Below are 7,850 nucleotides of genomic sequence, written 5' to 3'. Positions count from 1 at the left end.
AACATTTTAAAATCAGAATCAGAATGAGCTTTATTACCAGGTATGTTTACACACATGAGAGTGTAACAGAATGACAGTGACAGAACAAAAACACAGATAATAAAAATAATAATAAATAAATCACTTATCTTATCAGAAAAATCACTTCTTATCAGAAAAATCTTACAACCCTACCCACACCCTTTCTTAATTTTATTTAGTCATTTAGCAGACGCTTTTATCTAAAGCGACTTACAAATGAGGACAATAGAAGCAGTAAAAACTAACAAAAGAGCAACAATATATAAGTGATATTTTATCACTCCCTGTGTGCTTTTAAAGTAGTACTATTTGTAATAAAGGTAAAAAGCCCAACATATTTTCTTTATTCTCTGAGGACTTTTATTTGTGTTCAAATCCCAGTGTTTATTCAGAATGATGCATGAAGAGGCTTCTGCGCCTGAACTCGTCCGAGGCCTTTATATGATCGCAGTGGAAGCCGAAGCATCTTTCAGTGTCTCAGTTACCAAGGGGATGAGGACAGAAGGGCTGCACTGCTGCGCTGTAATTCACGTCCTGAAAGAGAGTGGGAGGAAACTCTGGAGATCACGAGAGAGAGAGAGACAGATGCTGTGGTGTCTTGAGCACTATTCACACACGATTAGTTTTCTAAATGACCTTTGAGTTTCACGTTTGAGTTGAGGTTTGCAGTAAATGCTGAATGTACTGTGAGTTTGGGTCACTTAAAATACAACATGCGGCAACCATCTTCCCAAACCTCTAGTGAGAAACATCTTTAAACTGAGTGTTTTCAACAAAACTAATAAAAATTAGTAGTTTAATGTTTGAAAAAGGAAAAAATTAGACAACCATAAATATTACTGTTGTAATTTTACAGTAGCTGTAGCTGTACTGTTGTAGTTGTACTGGTAAATAAAATGTGTTGTTATTTTTGATAAATAAAATATTGTTACTATTGTAATATTATTACAAAATCAGGCATTTAAGAAAAATATAATTATTTTATTATACAGTTGTACTGCATTATTATTATTATAAATAATAATAGTGATCATACATATGAAACAAAATAAGAAATGTTTCTATTGTAATATTTATCTATAAAAATTGTGCATTTAATGAATATAATATAAATAATAATTATAAGTTATTGCTGTTGATGTTGTTGTTGTTAAAGTTGTTGACATATGTCACCAATTATTTTTAAAATTTTATTTCAATTTTTTTTGGCCAAATTATGCAGCTCTACAAACAAGCGTATAGCAAACCTGAAGTTTCTTTTTTTTATTACATTTAAAATCACAGTCACAGTTTTGATCAGTTTTTATTTTTGCCCATTTCCCAAATTGAGCAGCCTTACTGTTGCAGTATAATCACAAAATATTTTTCCAGATTGTGCAGCCCTACAAACAAGCACAGCAAACCTGCAGTTTTTATTAAAAAAACATTTTAAAATCAGAATCAGAATGAGCTTTATTACCAGGTATGTTTACACACATGAGAAATTTGTTTTCATGACAGAAGCTTCCACAGTGTAACAGAATGACAGTGACAGAACAAAAACACAGATAATAAAAATAATAATAAATAAATCACTTATCTTATCAGAAAAATCACTTCTTATCAGAAAAATCTTACAACCCTACCCACACCCTTTCTTAATTTTATTTAGTCATTTAGCAGACGCTTTTATCTAAAGCGACTTACAAATGAGGACAATAGAAGCAGTAAAAACTAACAAAAGAGCAACAATATATAAGTGATATTTTATCACTCCCTGTGTGCTTTTAAAGTAGTCCTATTTGTAATAAAGGTAAAAAGCCCAACATATTTAACTTTTTTTAAAAGTCTATAATCAGTGCATTCAGTTGTCTTTGTCAGAATGCATGTTGTCAGTAGTTTTTAATCAACTGCCAATATTGATTCTGTACCGATTAGTCTCACTCATGAGGCTCTGAGCTGAAGTGATTTGTTTCTAGAGGAAGAATGAATCTCCTCGTTATGGTGTTGAGAACTCGTGGTGTGTCTGCAGATTGAGAGCAGAGCAGCTGTCTGGAGCTCCAGGGTTTCATTACTCAATGCTGCAGTTATTTCCTGCTCTGGCTCTGTTCGGGGCTGAAATGAGACGCCTTTGTGTGTCGACTTCATGCTGTAATACTGTGTTGCGCTGGGTTGATTGTGTTGTAGGTTCTGCTTTGCTTTGAGATGGATGTAAATGTTATGTAGCAGCGGGTCTGTGTTCATGTGGCTTTGAAACATCAGCTTACAATCAGCAACAAACCACTTAAACGATCAATACTGCTGAGTCCGACAGACTGACTCCCTTCCTGCTCTCTCTTTGCCCTACAGTGTCATTGATTCTGCTGCAAATATTCTAGAGCATAGAGTCACTAAAGGCACGTTCACATTTCACGTTCACTTTTTGAATGCTTGAGCTTTTTAAAACCATTATTATTATTATTATTATATTATTAGTTTTTAATGTTTTACAGTGAAATATTATAATATCATTGTTTATTGTTTAATATTTTTATATAATACATAAATAACTACATAAAACTTCTCCCAGTGGTCTAGAAGTGCTTGAAAATGTATAAGCTCACCTTTAGGAAATGGAGAGTCTCCTGTATGTGCTCACAGACAAAATAAAAGTCAATAAATAATATTTATGAATAATGACATTTTATTATATTATGCATTTAAACATAATGGTAATGTTTTGTTTATTCTAATCATGAGCTGCAGTTTTGTCATTTACCATTTTAAGTGCTTGAGCTCTTTAAAGTCGAGTATTATTATAATATCTTTTGTGTAAAATACTCTTTTTATTACTATTTTATGGTGGAATATTACAAGTGCAATATTTCACTGTTTAATTTTTTTTTTTTAAATTGAATAAATAATATTAATTAAAATTGTTATTTTAAAACCGTTACTAATTTATTTATAAATAAAATTCTTATTTTAGAGTCATTTTGATGTATATTTACTAAATGTATGGCCAAACTGTGCTGTCCTACAAATAAACACTTCAAATTCAAATCTGGCGTTTATTCGATTTTTTTATTTAAATCTCACAATTAAGATGTTTTTTCTTGTAAATCTCAAAATTGCAAGATTTCAGAAAATTGCAATAAAAACTTTTTTAGCCTCAGAATTGGGAGATGTTACCTTGCAAGTCTGAGTCAGAATTGTAAAATATGAACTTATGATATGAAATTATGAAAAAAGTATTTGAAAGTATTTAGAATTGTGAAAAGAAAAGTCAATTACCTTTTTTTTTTTTTAAATTACATACCGGAAACAAAAGTCGTAATTACCTCTTTAATTTTTGTGTGTGTGTTGGAAGCAAGCTTCCATAGACTATTTATAGCCTATTTATTTTTTGTGATATTTAACAGCACCACAGATGCATTACATAGAGCTTAACTAGTTTCATTACTCTAATCACTGCATCTGTATGGCTGGTAATGATGGTACAGTTGCTATGGCAACAGCAGTATCTGTTTTGGTTGCAGTGAAGCACAATATATCCTCTGTTCTCTCCTGAACGTCATGTTTGTCTTGACTCTGCTTAATGGACGGAGAAAGCGCATTATGTCCATAGCACTCAACAGTAAACGGCCCCGTTATAACCCCGCTGTGCAGCATTCTGTCTCTCATGCCCTTTTAAACCGTTTTAAAATGGCTCTTAGTGGGTGAATCTCATGTCTGGATCGTATTTCAATTCAAAACCAAATGGGGACAAAATATAAATTTTGCTTAAAGTAAATCTAAAGCATATTCTGTCGATCACAAGTATGTATTTTATGGATGCACCGATATGAAAATTTTCTTTTTAGGAGCGCTTGTTCTCCTAATTTAAAAAATTTAGGAGCACGGTCAAAAATTTAGGAGCACCTTCTAATCAGTAATCAAAATTCTGATAAAAAAATGAACCTTCCCATTACGAGGTGATAGTTGACTCCTTACAGTGATATATAGGGAATTTTGTTTTTACCTTTGTAATGGCATTTTTCTAACTTTATTAAAAGTATGTCATCTTTTGTGTCAAAATCAAAAAAATATATTTATAAGCTTTTTAACATTTCTAATTAAAACAACAGAATAAAAACAAGTAGAATAAGAATAAGTTAACAATCAAATGAAATCAGTATTTAAGAAATAAATCTGTGCCATCTCTGTAGCACAAAAGAACACACAAGTGGCTTGTATGTGTATTTTCAGACGTTTAATGAGGCTCAGAGGTCACATGAGTGCAATTAAATTCATAAATTCATGTTGAGGTTAATGTTTTAAATATAACATTTTGAATATAAAAATGATTTAAATAACAGAAAAGATGCTTTAAAAATTAAACTAAAACTGCGAGCAGGTGGCGTCAAGTCACAGATTTTATCACTGAATCATTCATTCAATTGATTTGTTCGAACAGCTGAATCATTCAGGAACGAAGTACGTGACTGTCTTTATGAATGGGTAATTGAATCATCGACTCACTAGATTCGTTTAAAAAAACGCAGTTCATTCATAAACGAATCACCGCTGTGTTTGAATGGCGATGTGCAGCGTTGTATGAACTGTTGTATTAAATCAATATCACATTTGCAAACTCCCTTAATAATCATTAAAAGCTGTCACTCATCTTAGTTTATCCCGATCTCACAAAACTCCATTATAATCAACGAAGCTCTCTACACTGCACAATGAATCTCTTATTTACACCCCGTCAACACTGTGTTTGTTATAATGAGAGGATATGTCTGTGATACATTACTCAACGCTGCAGAAACACGTACGTATATTAGAACCTTTGAAGCTCCCTCAGCACAAACACAAATATGCTGATCGGGTCAGTCAAACAGGTGCTCCTAAATATTATTTCATAGTCGCACGCAGTAGTTTTCAGTCGCAAATGTGACTGAAAAGGTCGCACTGTAGAGCCATGTACCGATAATTCTCTTAATATATGAAAGCCGATAACCAATATGTTGGCCGATAAATCTAATATCTAATATATTGGCCAAATTTTCTTATCGGTTCAATAACGATAACAGAAAAATTAACATTTATCAGCCGATACCGTGGCCGATATATCGTGCATCCCTAATGTATTTTAGTGTGTAGTTGAAGTAGGCAAATTCCCCCTGAACTTTGACCTGTGTTGCAGGTGTGTGATGAACGGAGACTCAGGTGCAGGGGTGGTGACGGCCCCCCCACCCACCAATCCCCCTCATAAGGAGCGTTATTTCGACCGCGTGGACGAGAGCAGCCCGGAGTACCAGAGAGAGAGGAACATGGCGCCAGATCTGCGGCAGGACTTCAACATGATGGAGCAGCGCAAGAGAGTCTCCATGATCCTGCAGAGTCCAGTGAGAGCGCAGCACACACATTTAGATAAATATTCTGATAACACATGAAATATTAAAGATTTTGAAAGATGTCTCCTATCCACAGCATTCTGCATTTATTTAAGCAAAAATACAGTAAAATTGTGAACAAATTTTACAGTTTAAAATAAGTCAAATTTTCAGCATCATTACTCCAGTCTTCAGTGTCACATGATCCTTCAGAAATCATTCGGATATCAAGAAATATTTCTTATTATTATCATTGTTGGAAACAGTTGTGCTGCTTCATATTTTTGCAGAAGGTTTAAAAAAACAAGGAAATTAACACCTTTTGGTAACACTTTACTTGAAGGGGTGTGCATAAGACTGACATGACACCTTCATAATCATGACATGACACATGTCATGAATATGAAGGAGGGTTTTATGCATGTTTATGACAACTGTCATTAAGTGTCATTCGCTCAGTTATGTCATTTTTAATGCAAATATGACATTATTTGACCTAACCCTACCCCTACCCTTACCCCTAACCATAGCCCATAACAAAGACATCTCAAACAATGTCATCTTTGCATTAAAAATTACATAACTGAGCGAATGACACTTAATGACAGTTGTCATAAACATGCATAAAAAACCTTCATATTCATGACATGTCATGTCATGATTATGAAGGTGTCATGTCAGTCTTATGCACACCCCTTCAAGTAAAGTGTTACCCACCTTTTTTTTTTTCCAGCAAGGACTCGTTAAGTTGATCAAAAGTGACAGTAAATACATTTATAATGTTACAAAAGATTTCCATTTTAAATAAATGCTGTTCTTTTGGACTTTCTATTCATCTGTGAATCTGTTTCAAATGTTTTCAACATTGATAATCATCAGAAATGTTTCTTGAGCAGCAAATCAGCATATTAGAATGATTTCTGAAGATCATGTGACACTGAAGACTGGAGTAATGATGCTGGAAATTCAGTTTAACAGATATTCGCATAGAAAATATTAATATTAAAGATTAATAATAATTCACTGTTTTACTGTATTTTTGATCAAATTAAGGCAGCCTTAGTGAGCAGAAGAGACTTCTTTCATGAACATTAGCAAATCTTAATTATCCCAAATGTTGAATGGTAGTGTATAAGAATATGGATTGATTTGTTCTTGAAACTATGATATTATTGGTTAATTTGTATTATTAATTATTAATTTGCTCTTGCGTAACCTTGATTACATCAGCAGAAAGAAGGACAGTTATTATATTTTTATGAAAGGTTATAAATACAAACAGTTTTTCTTCAGAATAATGTGCACTGATTAATTATAATAATACCAACCATATTAAGAAAGTAAATAGTAATTTTTGATTTCATATTGTGTAAAATCCATTTATTTTGTTTATGAAAAGTCATTAAAAGACTTTTGTTTTGTAATAATGCACATCTTCTGACTGAAACACAGTCTCTGGATTGTAAATCTGTGTGTGTTGATGACAGTTCATTGAGCTCTCAGTAATCCCCCTCGTGACTGACGTCTCAATATGCCCAGCAATCATATGTCTGTCTGCATGTGTGTGTAAGTACAGAAGGGATTCTGTTTATGCAAGCGGACAGTCACAGACAGAATAAAGACGTCTTTATCTGGGCAGGAATTGAGGGAGACACAGAAAGGCAGCTGATATTCACCCCTTCTTTACTCTTCATGTACTCAGTGCTTGAAGGAATGAGAGAAACCAGCAATTCTCATACTTTTCAGGCCAAATACCTTCTTTAATCAAGTACCACTTTCAAAGTTCCCTCTAATCATTTTCAGAATTGAGCAAATCTCTTTGAGTGCAAGTTAAAGTACATTTTAAAACTTCTCCCAATAAATAGTATTTAAATCAATTAAATGAGAATATTAATAATAAATTAATAAATTTTAAATATAAAAATAGTAAATGGTATAAAGTACATTTAAATAGTAAAAAGTACATTTAAAAATATTTATATTTATTATTTATTTAGGTTTATCATGCAGGATGATACTATATATATATATATATATATATATATTAGAGGTCGACCGATGTATCGGTTTTGCTGATTAATCAACACCGATAGTTGATTGCTGGAACTATCGGTTATCGACAAATATCCATGCCGATAGTTTTCCGGGTTGCGTCCATTGCTCGAGCGGCTGAGAAGGGTCTGCTGTCATTACACAGTGCGAGAGCGGCCTCTAGTGGTTGAAATCACTGATAGCACGTGTCTCTTCACACTCTATATATATATATATATATATATATATATATATATATATATATATATATATTAGAGGTCGACCGATGTATCGGTTTTGCTGATTAATCAACACCGATAGTTGATTGCTGGAACTATCGGTTATCGACAAATATCCATGCCGATAGTTTTCCGGGTTGCGTCCATTGCTCGAGCGGCTGAGAAGGGTCTGCTGTCATTACACAGTGCGAGAGCGGCCTCTAGTGGTTGAAATCACTGA

The sequence above is a fragment of the Sinocyclocheilus grahami genome, unplaced genomic scaffold, assembly GCF_001515645.1.
Source record: "Sinocyclocheilus grahami isolate Dianchi unplaced genomic scaffold, SAMN03320097.WGS_v1.1 scaffold2063.1, whole genome shotgun sequence".
Classification (NCBI taxonomy): domain Eukaryota; kingdom Metazoa; phylum Chordata; class Actinopteri; order Cypriniformes; family Cyprinidae; genus Sinocyclocheilus; species Sinocyclocheilus grahami.
This window is presented reverse-complemented; position numbering follows the sequence as displayed.